The sequence below is a fragment of the Myodes glareolus genome, chromosome 6 (assembly GCF_982192425.1).
Source record: "Myodes glareolus chromosome 6, mMyoGla1.1, whole genome shotgun sequence".
In the NCBI taxonomy this organism is placed as follows: Eukaryota; Metazoa; Chordata; class Mammalia; order Rodentia; family Cricetidae; genus Myodes; species Myodes glareolus.
Window position 1 is genome coordinate 56441518 of NC_142031.1, and position 15515 is coordinate 56457032.

Here is a 15515-nt window from a genome sequence, read left to right on the forward strand (position 1 = left end):
AAAGTGTAAAACATCAATAACAGAAACCCCCCAAAGTGTTACTACCAAGTCAGTGTGTGGGCGCCCAGATTCTGTGTGTGTGCACACGTCTCCTCCCAGTCTCTGAAATTTCATGTGCAGTGTGTGCATTGATTGTTGTGTTACTGACTTAAAAATGCCTGGAGAGAAGGCATAATAGTGAGGAGTGCTCACATCACGTCAGGAGAGTTAGTACCGGTTACTATTAATGCTGGGCATATTAGCTGTTCTGGGAAGAGGTGCAGCTTATTTGTAAGACCCGGAGTGGAGGAGCAGCCCGGATGGGGTTATGAGCAGAGGGGTAATTATAATTTAAGGGCAATGGAGTGAATCTCCTAATGTGAGGCGTTAGGAACACTGATGCCACCGTGTAATGGACTGTGCATGTGTGTGTTTGATAAGGAGACATGCTTAGTCTTATAACCCCAAGGAAGTCCTAATCTCGAGTTGTTTGCCATGGGAACGGAGCATCTCGAGAGATCCTCACCATCCCTCAGCCTTAACAATATGCTCGTGTCAGCTGTCGAGAATGTATTCATTCTCATTTCAATGTGTATTTCTGTCTTTGCGTCCTGCCCACTCACTCGGTGTTATTCTTGAGAAGAGAAAGGGGTTTGGGAGGAGAGCTCAATGGTACCCAGTCTTTGAGGCTCTGGCGATGCCCCACCCCCACCCCAGTCTCTGCCCTCTCTGAGGAGGGGGTTTGGGTGGTTGATGAGGGAGGGAATTTACTTGGGGTTGGTACCAGAAGGATTTGCACTGCATTGGCCAGGGTGACAGCACCCGTCCTATGTGGAGGTAGATAATAGACAGAATGGTCTCTTCTCACCTGACTGTCATAGAGGTGCGAACCCAGTGCTTGGAACACTGAACTTTTCAGACTCAGGCAGCAGCGTGTGTGTGTGTGTGTGTGTGTGTGTGTGTGTGTGTGTGTGTGTGTATTTATGCATGCCCTGGGCTACTCAAATGCAAATTCTTTCTCTTAGTACTGAATATATGCAAATTGATACCGCTTAGTTGACAATGGCATTAGGCAATATAACTGAAATTTTCAGCTTTTTCTACCTCAGCGTTCAGGTGTGTTGGGAGTCTTATTTCCTCTGGAACTTTTGTGATCATCAGCTTAGAGTTGCTGATGGAGACGCAGTGGCTGCCGAGTAGGGCCAGCATCTGTACTGAGTGCTGTTGGGCTCCCTTTGGAGGCCTCTGATGGTCTTCTCAAGACATAGGAGCCCCCAGAGAAGATGAGGGGTGGGCTGCTGAGAGCTGAAGGCAACGCTGTGGGAGGAAAGTGATGTGTCCGGCCTCACCTCGGTGCTCATTCAGACACAGACCCCAGCGTATTTGGAGACAGAAGACTAGGTCGTGGGTGAGGCAGCGGGTGCCAAAGGGTTCCATTTTGTCTTTGTGACTTCTAGGATGTATTCTTGCTTGGAGGTGGCCCACTGGGTCAAGACGGTACTCAGTGATCCCCCCAGGGCAAGCGTGGGCCCCACCTCTCCTGTTCATACTCCCCGAGCGAGCGCTCTGTTGTCAGAGCTCTGTGTATCCAACCCCTCACTGAACTGGGCGTTAGGGGAGTGAAGAGCAGATAGGAGCTGTGCACCTAGCCCAGTGGAACAGGCCCCATGTGTGTAGAGCAGGGCGGAACAGTTGCTGGCAGAGAAGTGGCTGGGGTCCGGTAGGAGCCTGAAGCTGCCTTGGGCCTGCAAGGGTGATAAGCGTGTTAGGTAGGTGTGAGTCACCTGCACATAAAACCACTGGAGGCCACATGGGGAGATCATGGGATAGATGACAACAGGAGGTAGAAAGATTCCTAGGAAGGGACAAGGTACCTAACTGTCCCCCAAGGGGTGGGGGTTGGAGAGGAGATGGATTTGGTGGCAGCAGGAAGGAGGGGTCCTAGGTTTGCTCCAGAGAGTAACACAGGTGCTGGTTGAAGTTGCGCATCGTGATTCCTGCCGAAAGGATTGTAGTGTGTATCTCCTAGTCCTCCCCTGACAGCCTGTCTGTCCTCTCCAGGCACGAGGCCGTTTGCTAATGTGAATAGAGGCTAGCATTTCTGTGAGGTCACTTTCAGAATAAACAGACATGCAAACAGATGATGACAGGCCACGGGGCAGTTGCTATGACAACAAGCATCCATCTTAGCAACCTGTGGGAATGTACAGGGTCTGGCAGGAGACCCAAAGGACCCACGATGGGGACCTGCACAGACTGTCATAGGTCAGCACCAACCCCGTTGGCATGGTTGCCATATAGAGAGGTGTGTCAGAAACCCTGGGCTGAGCTAAGCTCTACCTAGCTCCCTAGAGGGCAAACCCTCAGCTGTGCCAAAGTGATTGGGAGACTGACTCCTCAGGGAGGGGTGGAGGGAGGGAGGGAGCTGTGTCCCCACGTGCATCAGGGCTTTGCTGCCACTAGGAGCGGAGATGCTAAATATAGTTCCTGTATCTTCTGGGCTACCTGCAGACACCGGCAAGGAAAGGAAGGCTGTTGGGAAGAAGCCTGCCTTTCTAATCACGAGGGCTCTGACAAGGGCATGGAGGACAGCGGCCGCGCCTGCAAAGCCAGGTGCAGTGCCCCTGTCTCACTGCAAGTGTGGGGTGGGGCCGTGGCGGTAAGAGGGTGTCTTTGGCTTACTCCATGGTGGACGATGGGTCGGCTTGCTTCCTGGAAGTGTAGCCTCCCTCCCCCCAAACCACTCCCCGCTTCTGGCGTGGAGAAGGCTGGTTTGTGGTTCTGAGTCGGTTACTTTTCCTTGAGCCACTTCTTCCCTTTTCTTCTTGGTCCTGAATGTGCAGGAGCAGTTTCCTGCACATTCACCGGCAGAACAGAAAGGAAGGAAAGAGAACATTGCTCATTTCTGTCTCCTGGTGAGGATCCCCTGCCAGACCAGGACTGTGTTTCTTCCAGGCCACAGGGGACAGTTACCTTCAGATTCTCAGTGAGATTCCTGGCCCTGCCTTCTTCTTTGATCTTGGCTAAGAGGCTGTGTCTACCACCACCGGCTCCCCCCCCCCCCCCGCCCCCGTCAGATCCTGGCTCCTGCCCAGCTCAGGCACGCTGTCTTTTTTTTTTTTTTATTTTTATTTTATGTGCATTGGTGTTTTGCCATGGGTGTTGGGTCCCCCGGAACTGAAGTTACAGACAGTTGTGAGCTGCCATGTGGGTACTGGGAATTGGATCTGGGTCCTCTGGAAGAACAGTCAGTGCTCCTATCTGCTGAGCCATTCTTTAGCTCCCCTAGACCAGACTGTCTCGATCCTAGCTTCCCCAAAGCGACGGGCCTGCCTAGTGTTTGCACGTCTCTGGCATCCGTACCCATTCCCTTGCTCCTGCTGCTGGTTGGACCATCTCTGCCTCCTCTTCCTGGCAGAGGTGTGCCTTCCTTGCTACCCTGGAAGGTCAGGTGTGCCCTTCTCACAGTAGGTCAGGGATTTCCCCCTCCTCTCAACTCCGAGCCATCACTGCTCCTGACTCAGGACCCTTTGGAAGTGACATCTGTGCCCAGCAGCCCGGGCCTCCTGTGGCGTCTTCTAGTCTGCCAATTATCCTGCTGCTTTAATTTTCCTTGGCCCAGTCCCCTTTCTCTCTTCCACAGCCCGGCTCACACCCCTGCCAGATTAATTATTCAGCAGCCTCTGTCTCCACTGACGTTCAGGACTTGACCTTTTTAGTAAGGACCTGAGTCTGGCCCCATCTCCTCTCCATCCCACCTGCCTTCTTTTCTCCTGATTATCCAAACTACACCCTGAGCCTTATATTTTAATTTTTCTATCTCCCTTTACCCTATTAAATCATAAGCTTCATGGGGACAGGGACCTACGATCATGCCCTCGACACACTGAACTGTGCTTGTGACATCACACATGCTTAAGAAAGGAAGGGTGCTGAATATTTAGGGCCAGCCTGGGCTACTGAACGAGATCCCGGACCAGAATATTTAGGGCCAGCCTGGGCTACTGAACAAGATTCTGGACCAGAAACCAACAAGACAAGAAAGGGTTTGTTAAATATGTAAAATTAACCAGCAAATCCAGCGTGGGTGACCAGGGGTGGAACACGCTTCCCAGAATTGTGAAGTTACTGGTTCTCTAAGAATTTGCCACTTTACAAGTTGAATTTGATGAGTATAGACCCCTCAAAAAGCAAGAGCCTGTTTGAATGGATGGCTCAGTTTCACCTGTGTGGGAGGAGTAATCTTGGTCTTGGGGAAGAAGGAATTCCAGGTTAAACACACTCCTAGCTGCAGGAGTGTTTCTAGATCCAGCAGAGCTCAGCAGACAGAATCTTTGTGTATCTCCAAATTGCTGCCCATTAGGGCGGAAAATGCCAGCAGTCTGTGTTATGCATTTCTTTTACTCAGTGGGACCAAAGCTGTTCCTTGTTAGGGAGATTGAGAGATAGGGCTTTGAAAGGGTCTGATTCATCCAGTCATTGTTCAGGAGGACTGGGCGGCTAACCCTGGCGGTAGCTTCCGATAGCGATCAACAGCTATAATGGAGCCAGGTACTAAGGAGGGCTTTGGAGAGTCAGTGGAACAGTACCGAGCCTGGGGCTCCCCTTGCGCTCCCTCTCTGGTTTCCTGTCCTTCATATTGTCTGGTGGCAATTTACTTCTCTACCAGCATGAAGACCTCAGTGCAGGTTACAAGGCTTACACTGATGAGAGGCTTTTACTTGGCTCCTTGGTTCTTTGTCCAGTAGTTGTTTAGTGTTTGTGGGTTTTTTTTCCCCCTCCAGAGATGGCTTTTTATAGATTCCCTCAGATTTCACTCTGTAGTAACACTTATAAGAGTATGGTGCAGAGAAAGGGTACAAATGGCCCGCTTTCTACAGAGTCTGTGTTCTGCCTTAGCGTGGACAGCGATCAGAACGTCCATCTATGTATCTTTCTCGAAGTCCTCTGGACCTGAGCTTAGTCACTGGCCTCACCAGCTGACTCTGATGTGGTCCCCCGGGCAAATAACCTCATTTACTTGTTTACGAAACACATTGCCCTTACTGCTTTCCCAGAGCAGTTTTCAGAGAATGTTAAACACACTTGATTTGTACGCCAACTTTGTGAGTAGATATTGTGATCCTGGCCACGTTGAGAGAAGAAAGAGTGAATTAGAAAGCCAGGGCTCCAAGTCAGGGCAGCCTTGGGTTCTTGCTTTGTCCTGTCTCTGTCTGTCCCACCTTTCATCTGCCTGTGTTTGAACTTTGAATCTGTACAATGAGGACATTCATAGCCTGAGATGGGATGGCCGTGAGACCCATTGGCTCATGAGCCCTGTTGAAGGATAACAACATCTTAAAACTACATGAGGAGCTGAAGTCGCTGGGGCACTGTGAAAGCCGACCAGTAGGACCGGATCAGACACCCAGGACCTGACCAAAGCAGGTTTTCCCCATGGTGAGAATCTAGAAGTTGGATAACCCTTAAAATGAGGGCCGGTAGAGCCGAGGAGCAGAAAGGTGGACTTGCCTGGCACCAGATGACTGTGCTGTTAAGTTGGACACATCTGGAGTAGTCCAGTATGCAGGCCGATCAGCCTGTGGCTGTGTGGCTCCTCGTAAAGGCCCAGCAGCCAGCAGCCACTTCCGGCCCTGCAGATTCCTGATTAACTTCCCATATTGTCTTTTTGTTCTTTCTCTTTAGAAATTCGCTCCCACACCTTCCTTCCATTGGACTTCTAGAAATACCCCCCCCCCCCCACTCTTCATGACTCACTGATGGAACATATCCTGTTTGGGGAAGTGTTCAGAGGGATTTCAGAGTGGGCATGTTGACTGCCGGTGATAAGTGGTGCAGGCAGGAGCCTGGGAGATGGCTCTCCCGGCTTCCTCCCAGGCCCTGGACGTGCGCTGCATCTCCAGAAGCGGTCTTGCACCTTCACCTGATATATCCATCACAATTTCCTCTTCGGTTATGGGTAGGGATCCCAGTGTGGCTATAGTGACTAATGCTTAGCTGAATCAAATTAGCCATGGGGCCTGGAGTTTGAACCTGGCTGGGTGGGATGACCTTTTGAACCACACAGATGGCTTGTTTTCTTGGTACCAGGATCATATCACGGAGCAGGGAGGGACTGTGTCCCTGGGGACAGAATTGCTGTCAGAGCCTCTGGTGTGAGGAGAGACGAGGAGGCCCTGCAGCCACGGCAGTATTATACACGGATCACAGAATGCCAGCCTTATCTTCGGATGCTCTGATTTTGCCCGTGCTGTTGTTTCACAAGCTAGGATGTTGCTCCCGGTCGCCAAGGCTGGGTGTATAGCTCATGCCAAAGCAATCCTCTTTTGTATAGCCAGAGGCCCTTGGCAGGCTGATAGGAAGCTCCAGTGTTAGGGCAGGGAACTCACAGTGAAGTAACAGGAAGAAAAAGAGCTGGGGCAGGCTCAGGCATGGGGGAGGCCGGGGTGTGTTGGAGACGCGGGGCGAGAACTAGCTGGATGTTGAGGTGTTGGTCCTGCTGAGTGGCTGTGCAGCCAAATAGGCTGGGAGGATGGCACTGAAGAAGCAGTCCACCATTTTGTCAGTGGTGTTGAATCCAGAGGTACCACAAGAGTGTTACCTGCAGAAAATGGTTGAAAGGCGAGTTGCCGAGGTCTCCCCGTAAATGGCGTGAAAAAGAGTGCGTGGGCTAGGCAAGAGCAATGCAGCTTAATCCTGGCAACTGCGGTTTAGAGGGACTTGTGACATGGTCTGGAGACATGTTTGAGGGTCATGCCTCAGGGCGAGGGATGCTTTTGGCAACTAGTGGGTAAAGCCAAAGATGCTACCAAATGTCCCTCAGTACACCAGAATGCCTCGGCCACGAGGAACCATGTTGTTCTAAGTGACCTTAGTCCCGAGGTCCAGAAACCCTGAGCTGGGAAGTTTGGATGGTGGGGCAGGTTTTAAACAGTGTTGTCTGCACCCAAACTTCTCATGGGTCCTGGATCCTTGGAGAAGAGAAGGAGGGTCTTAGTGGGTCTGAGTGTGTATATGTGTGTGGTGTATGTGTTCATATGTGTTTGAGTGTGTGCTGTATGCGCGTGTATGTGTTTGGTGTGTACATGTGTGGTGGCCAGAGGCTGATGTTAGATGTCTTCCATATATATGTGTGTGTGTATGTATATATGTATATAATGATTGGTATATAATTATATTATTTTATTTTTGAGATGGAGTCTCTCACTGAACCCGGATCTCACTGATTTGGTGAGACTAGCCGACTGGCAAGCCCAAGTGATCCTCCTGTCCCTTCCTTCCCAGCAGTCAGTCACAGGAGTATGCCACCACAGCTGGCATTTGATGTGGGTGCCGGGCATCCAGACTCAGGTCCTCACGCTTTATGGTAAGCACGCCACCCACTGCACGTCTCTTCAGATTCGTGTATGCTGAAGTTAAGCACCATGCGGCCAAAGACCATGGTTACAGGCCTCCTGGTAACATTAAGTCTGTGGAGCCATTAAACTCTTGGCATAGCCCCGTTCTTTTTATTATTACATTTCATTTACTTTGTGTGTGTGTGTGTGTGTGTGTCTGCACTGTCTGCACTGTCTGCACCCACCAAGCCACCCTACCCACTCCTATATTCTCATATTTGCCTGTTGTTATTATATTTTTCCTATCTTTTAAACTTGAAATGTGCCCAATACAAAATGTATTTGAGGGAGTTATGTTTTTATATCTTCTTTCTTTTAATGTTAAGAAGATTAGTAAAACTAAAACTTAATTTAATTTTGTAATTATGAAAACATTCTTAATTCAATGTTTACTAAGTAGGAGGTATTTGTCAGAGAGCCAAAGGGAATTTAAAAATTGGTGGAATTAATTTTAAAAAATTAAGCTATTATATCATCGTGTATGTGTGTGTCTGTGTGTGTGCGCTCATGAGTGTGTATGTATGTGTGTGTGTTTATGGGAGATAATGTAGTGCATTTTACTTCTTTTTTTTTTTTGAGTCAGGGTCTCTATATCTGAGGTTGGTTTTGAATTCTCAAGTCTCCCACCTCAGCTAGGGTCACAGTCCTGCATCACCACACCTGGCTGCAGCTAGGGTCACAGGCCTGTATCACCACACCTGGCCGCAACTAGGGTCACAGGTCTGTATTTCCGCACCTGGCTGCAGCTAGGGTCACAGTCCTGCATCACCATACCTGGCTGCAGCTAGGGTCACAGGCCTGCATCACCACACCTGGCCGCAACTAGGGTCACAGGTCTGTATTTCCGCACCTGGCTGCAGCTAGGGTCACAGGCCTGCATCACCACACCTGGCTGCAGTTAATTATTATTATTTGCTTCCTTTTCTAAAAATTAAAAAGAAAGATTTATCTATTTTATAGCATGTGCATGAGTGTTTTGCCTATGTGTATGTATGTGCACTGCATTCATGCTTGGTGCCCATAGAGGGCAGAAGAGAGTGTTCGGAAGTAGGGATGCTGAGAACCAGGATCCTCTGCAAGAGAAGCTGGTGTTCTTAGCCACTGAGCCATCTCAGTGGCCCCCAGATTTGTTTGCTTCTAAGTACACGCTGACTGCTCCTGGTCTACTTCCCCGTCAATGCTCTACGTTAAACTGACAAGAACCTGGTCTGTGCCCACCTCTGAGAGAGCTGTGGAGGCTCTTGAGCCAGAGCTGAGTGTCAGAAGGATCCCTCTGAGCCCTGTGGGTGCAGACAGGGCTGGGGTGGAGATGGTCAGGTGCCTGACCAGAGGAGAGGGAGTGGGAGGGACAGTGGACAGGAGGAACAGCCCGACCTCAAGCCGTGGGGGCTGAGGAAGAGGTGGAGTCCAGGAAAAACCCCTTTCTGGTTTGAGTGGGCGGATAATTTAAAATTGTTAAGAAAGGGGAAAAAGTCCGTCTCCAGCTTGCTTTGATAGTCAAGTTGTCTCGGGATTTTTGTTTTTCAGAATTTCATTGAAAATGGAGAAGTCTGAACATGCCAGGTTAGGACATTTCTCACTGATGTAAATTTTAGATGAAAATACCCTTGATACTTTTGGTCAAAGTCAATTTTGCTTATTTCTTGTCTCTGGGAAGCTTCTGCTTGGTCTCAGGGGTGGCTAGAAGACTTGATGGTGTGTCCCCAGGAGTGAGGCTGCTCTTGCTGCTGGCCTGGTATAGCATACTGCAGCCCACAAGCTTCTGTCCTCCGCTTGACAGAGTCGCTGTTTTAAGATGGTCTTTGTCTTCACACACAGGTAGATGTGAACATGGTGTGTGTCCATTCCAAAGCAAGAGTGCTAGGCAAGGTGCCTCAGGGTCTAACCTGTGGTTCCTGCAGTTCTGCAGACAGGCATGTGTCCCGAATGCCGTTCTTCTCCTACTGCGGAGGGAGGCAGTCAGCCTAGGGAGGAGTCTCAGGCCTGCTGGGATTATAGGGACCAGTTTGTTAGTTACGTATATAAATTACCAATTCAAATTATATTCGGTTTTGTATTTGACCCATCTAAATAACCATCTTTGGAACTTTGGCAGAAATTTGTGTGCTGTCTTGGGCAAGTTGTTTTCTCAGAAGGAGCCTCAGTTTCTTTATTATGATGTCACAGAGCGAGGCTTTGGGAAGCCCCTTGGCAAGCAACAGTTTGAGTTCCAACACCGCGGTTCTGTTTTCGTTGGTCCTTATTCACACAGTTTTGCTCTTGAGACTGGGTCTCACCCCTGAGACAGTCATCCTGCCCCAGCTTCTGTTAGATCAGAGGCCCGAGATACTACACTTGATGGCGCCAAAGCGGGAAAACTCTGCAGCTCCGTTCACTTTATAAGGCCTGTGTGGAGCCCCAGCGTGCTTATGTAGCTTTGCAAAAGTTGGACGCCCTACATCCTTTGTATTATTTCAAATGTCCCCCACTCCGACCTCTGCTGATTCACAGGTCTCCCTTCAGGATAGGGTGGGGATTCCACTGTCTCCTGGAGTCAGGGGAATAAGTTCACTTTGCATTGCTTGGGGAAGGTCGCAGCTGGGCTTCGGCCTCTTGGCTGAGGAGTACTAAGACATTTGTTCCCTTTTTTGAAACCCTTTATTTTGTGGTATAATTTATATGCACTAAAATGCACCATTTTTGATTTTGAGAGTGCTTTCTGGGAGTCACTACTATAATTACCCTTTAGACGTGTCCATCACCTTAAAGGGCCCTCTTGTTGGCTTGGTGGTTTCCATAGCGATTTGTAGACTGCTTGGTGGTTCCCACGTAGATGATCCGTGTCTTTTCCAGACACCAGGTTTGACTCCTTCCTTTCAATCTGTTTGCCCTTTCTCTTTCCCTCTTGCTGCCCTGAGTTTCTGTGTTTGGGGAGTGGGGGGTCTGTCTTGCCCCTGCCTTGGTTCTGTCTTCACTGCTCTCCTTTGCTGCAGGGCTCTTTGTGGCTGTAACTCAGTGGTTTCCCTTTCCTTGCTAGAGGGCCGAGGTGCTGTCATGAATGGGCGTTCCGTTTGTCAGATGTTTCTTTTGCACCAGCTGAGCTGACCATATGGTTTTCCCTTTTTAGCTTGTTAGTGTGGCGAGCTCCATTTCTAGAAGCTGCCGACTCTGTGGAAGCCTCATACATAGGGCAGGCTCAGAGTCTGTGGTTGTCGTGTTGGTGCCTGGGGATTCTTGAGCCGCGTAGCCCATTCGGAGTTACTGGCATCAGCTGTGGCACGGGAATGCTCACTTGTGGGGGTCTGAACTGTTGAATCATGACTGTTGCTGCTTTGTTGTTTCAGTGTGTTATAGGGGAAGTGACGGTGTGTCTGTGTGTAGAGAGAGAGAGACAGACAGACATTAATTATTATCGCAACTCAAGGAGATACATAGCATTTATTTCCTTTATTTTATAAGTGAGGAAACTGAGGCCCTGCCTCTCGGAAGCTCAGAGAATTTCTTTCCCTCCCAACAGTAACTGAGTACCATTCAGGCACCAACCGCTTTGTCTCATGTGAGTGGCACCACAATTCACCAATAGCTGTGTCTTTATTTTAATAGCGCCAACTTTATAGAGGTTCAAGGACCTCCCCCGGGGCTTCAGAGCTGCAGAAGGTCTCCTGTTGCTGGGCTGTCTTCTTGGCTGTGGCCTTGCTGCCACTGGAAGGGTTGCGGGAAGGAACTGAGTCAAGATGAAGAACAAGCCAGGTGGTTTGCTGGCATGATTCAGACGTTTTCAGTGTTAGTCTGCATACTCTCATCGGTATTTATCAGGAAAAAGTGCAAACTCACATTCCAGAGTGAGCTATTATGAGCTCACTTACTATCTTTTAGGACAGCAGCCTTAATTCACTCATATCCCTAAAGGGACTGCCTCCATATCTGGTAATGATACTGCAGAATCTTGGCCGGACCATGTTGATTCTTTGTGTCTGTGGTTGCTTTGAGTGACAGGTGGTTTTCCTGCTGAGTGGTTGTCCAGTTGCTGCCCTGTGCGCCAGGCAATGGGTGATTCTGAGATGCTTGTATGGAGTATGCATACCTGAAAACAAAGTTGATTGATTTAAGTTCATGCTTGTGTGGAAAAATACTGTAGATATCCTATTGGGGATATGCGTATCTTCAAATTAGCTGGCATATAATAGTAAGCATCCACCGTATGTGAGTCACTGTGGAAAGTAGGCAAGGCGGGAGATGGATAGGAGTGGCCGTAGACCATTCAATGTAGACCTCCGAAGATGATCCTGTGGGTAGAAAACAGGTAGAGGGGCAGGGGTTTTGCCACTGGTTGGAAATATGTGAATTTCAAATATGTCTCTGCTATTGGGTAGCTCTGTGCTCCTGGGCCAGGTGCCTCTGTTTGTTTGAATTTTCTCACTGACACAGAGCTGAAGGTCTGTGTGTCCTTCAGAGGCAGCTGGTCAGAGTGTCTCAGAAATGAGACTGGAGGCCCGGGCTCTGTGCTGGAATGACACTTTCATCTTGGCCAGACAGCAGGGTGAGTGGGTGGTATTTGGACGATGGCCTCTTGGGACCACGCACTGGCGGGTCACAGATGGAGATCTGGCCCAGGCCACGGGAGGCACAGACTCGGGGCCTTCTTACTGTCAGCTTTCCTCCCGGCACTTCGGTGCCGACACAGTCGTGTTTGGTGACAGTTTATAGAACAGTGAGCGGCGTTTACAGGAATCTGTGACAATCCGCTTCTGGGGTCACACATTGGGACTCTGGATGCTGCAGACTGTGAATAGAGCCAGCATCCTACAGCGGATGTTCGTTCAGTTGCATGGTGGCGGTCTGGTGTTGGGCAGTGTGTTTCTTGGTTCTCTGAGTCCTGTTTGGAACTCAGGTAAGGGAGAAGAGCTGGTGACCAGACAGGCTACCGTTAGACACAAACTCATCACCTGTGAGTCGTCCTTTCGCCAGGCGAAGCCCAGGAGAGAATCTTCGGCTCATTACCATTTTGATCGCCTTTTCTTTTCGTCTGCTCCAGCTCTTCATATATGGTGGGAATTTGCTCCCTTTGGGCAGCATGATGCTAAGAAGGTGGATTTTGTGTGATGCCGTCCTAGAGGCTGTTAGATTGGTTTGAGACCATTGCCTTTCTTCGCTCTCACCCAGAGACCACAGAGGCTCCTAACAAACAGAGAAGAGCAAGATTTTGTTCTAACAGTGAAGCAGCATCAGAACACGACGGTGTGCATGTAGAAATGTTCCTGCTGAAACCCACTCATTTGTTTGTACAATTAATATGACTGAATAATTGTAGTTTAGAAATTAGCGAAAGAAAAGGAGGCGTCAGTGGTTTGTGCGCCTGCTTCATCTGGGGCTGCCCTGGACGATGGCTGTAATGTTGCAGACGGACCGCGTACAAGGGTTGGCCCCATTGTGTAATGATTGGCCCTCTGGACTCTGGGGATGGTCTAACAGAAGGCTTTGCCCTTGGCGAGCCTTGGAGTTTGGGGTGAGGCACAGATTGTAATCACTGTTGGTGTAAGAACTCAGAGGGCGAGTGTGACTCAATCAGGGAAGTCACTGCTAAAATCCTGTTTGATTTGAAGAAGCAGCTGCTTGCTGTGTGTTATGCAGACGAATTTAATTAAAATACTTCCCAACTCTAGACCGGTAAAAGATCAAAGATGTCAGTGTGTTTTTGCAGGAGAGATCTGGAGCTAAGTTAAAGCTTGTTTAACGTTATTTTACCCAGATTAAGGTGAGACAGAATCCATGTAAGTGGGTCGTCTGGTGTGTATTCTCCGTTCATGGCTTTGTCAATTTGTTTATTCAGGAAGCAGTTTGGGTTATGACCCTAGTCACCCCGAATTCTGAATCTGTGCCTTCTAGTATTCCCAGCCTAGTGTTGAGAAAGAAGTTCAGACAGCAAGTAATGTGGCCAGCTGGTTGAAGGATTTTGGTCTCCTCCACCCTCTCCTACTCCTCCCCGGTCAGAAGCAGGATGTATGCTTTTATGAAGTAATTATATAAACTTTCCTTTGGTGAATTGGTCGAAAATTGCTTTTGTAATAAATCTTTGATACAATTGTAATACACTGAAATTATACATATTGGGGGCCATAATGAATCATTAAAACTAGAATCCATCTGGGTGGTGGTGGCACACACCTTTAATTACAGCACACGGGAGGCAGAGACGGATCTCTGTGAGTTCAAGGCCAGCCTGGTCTATAGAGTGAGTTCCAGGACTGCCAGGGCTGTTACACAAGAGATATCCTGTCTTGAAAAACCAAAAACCAAAGCAAAACAAAACCCGTAGGATCCAGTTAAAATGCCTGCCTTTGCAAGAGTCGGTGGGTGCTAACCTACACAGGGACAGTGGGTTCTGTAAAATCCGCGAATGAAATTCTAGGCTTCCCTGATGGATAGTAGACAGATAATTGGAGAAGGAAACACACACACATGCACACTCACACACGCACACACACATGCATGCACACATATGTGTGTATACACATGCATACCCATACACACACCTGCTTGCATGCACATGCACACATGCGCACATGCGCACACACACATGCAGATTGCAGAGCAGTTTGTGACAGTTAATACTCACAAGTGCTTGACACACTCTACATGCCAAATGGAGCTGAGCGTGTAACATGAGGGCCAGCTTGTTGGGGTTTCCATCCCGCCCGGTACCCCAACAAGCCAGCAAGTCCCAAGGAAAATCACACGGAGTCTACATTAGGTTATAAACTGATTGGTCCATTAGGTCAGGCTTCTTGTTAACTCTTATAACATATATTACCCCATTATCCTTATCTATGTTAGCCACATGGGCTCAGTACCTTTCTCAGTGTGACAGCTTACATGTTGCCTCTTCGATGGTCTGTGCAGGAATGGCGGAGGGAGTTTCCTCCTCCCTAGCTTTATCCTATTCTCATTGCCCCGCCTCTACTTCCTGTCTGGTTGACCTGCCTATACTTCCTGCCTGGCCAATCAGCGTTTTATTAAAATACATGATTGACAGAATACAGACAATTCTCTCGCACCATGAGCGTTCTCATGAAGCCCTTCTATAAGAGCCAGGGGTCTTGTTAATTGCTGTGTCAGCTGACAGAATTGCTCACCTGGGTTGTCACAACAGCAGTTGTAGCACAGTGTGAACAGTGCCTGTGACTGCCAGTTACCACCCGGGCAGTGTGTAGGCAGTGGGTTTATAGTCTTAAGAATCTGTGACCTTAGGTTGGGTAAGTTTATCCACACCTTTAATCCCAGTGTTTGGAGGCAGAGGCAGGTGGGTCTCTGAATTTCAGAACAGCAAGAGCTGAGAGAGGGGGGGGGGGGGAAGAGGAGAAAGATGGCTGTGTGCGCGCGCGCGCGTGTACACACACATACAACACAGGAAAAACTTTCCCCTAGGCCTTGTAGAAGGAAAGCATCATATAAACAGTGTGGTTGCGTGACTTCTCTGCCAAGAAAAATTATTGTTTTACAGGGTAACCTTATGGTACATTTTACCAGCACTAATTGGACACATACCAGGGTAGGACTGGTTCATGGTTCATGCAGCCTGACGTCAGATGTAAGCATTTTATCTATGACTCAGGAGGACAAGTCACTAGGCTACCTACTCTGCTACATTGTGGGGAAAACTCTGTGGTGGCTGTTCACGCTAGGCATCTGTCGTGGGTGGGTATCCATGGATGGTAGGTGTCCACAGAGGGTGGGCATCTATGGAGTGTTCATGGATGGTAGGTATTCATGAAGGGTGGCAGTCCACAGAGGGTGGGTATGCACGGAGGGTGAGCGTCCACGACGGGTGGGCGTTCATGGATGGTAGGTGTCCACGGAGGGTGAGTGCCAATGGAGGGTGGGCGTCCACAGGGGGTGGGCGTCCACAGAGGGTGGGCGTCCATGGAGAGGGTGTTGCTGACAGGAGCTGTGCATGCTGGAAGCTGAGCTTTTCCAGGGCTTCCCATCTGAGGAAGACCTGTCATGGCTTTGTTGAACACTGTGTTTTTCCAGATCTGTGGCGTGATTAGTGTGGAGCTGTTGTTGTTGGGCTCTGGAGACACTTGGGGTGACTTTGGGGTCCCTGAAACATGGCCAGCCTGCATAGCTCTGGCCTTATCTGTGCTTCCTCAGGCTATTTAC

The 15515-nt window shown here is 49.2% G+C and overlaps 1 protein-coding gene and 1 long non-coding RNA gene across 3 annotated transcripts in view; one reads left to right on the top strand and one right to left on the bottom strand.

Annotated features, from left to right (window-relative positions):
* Positions 1 to 15515, top strand: part of Asap2 (ArfGAP with SH3 domain, ankyrin repeat and PH domain 2) — a 155909-nt gene that overhangs the window by 18201 nt on the left and 122193 nt on the right. The window lies entirely within an intron of this gene.
* On the bottom strand, positions 10784 to 14407 carry LOC125404079 (uncharacterized). The gene is made up of 2 exons (XR_015738117.1): positions 14207 to 14407; positions 10784 to 12533 (listed from the first exon to the last, which is right to left on the bottom strand). It is a non-coding gene; the product is annotated as an uncharacterized LOC125404079 (long non-coding RNA).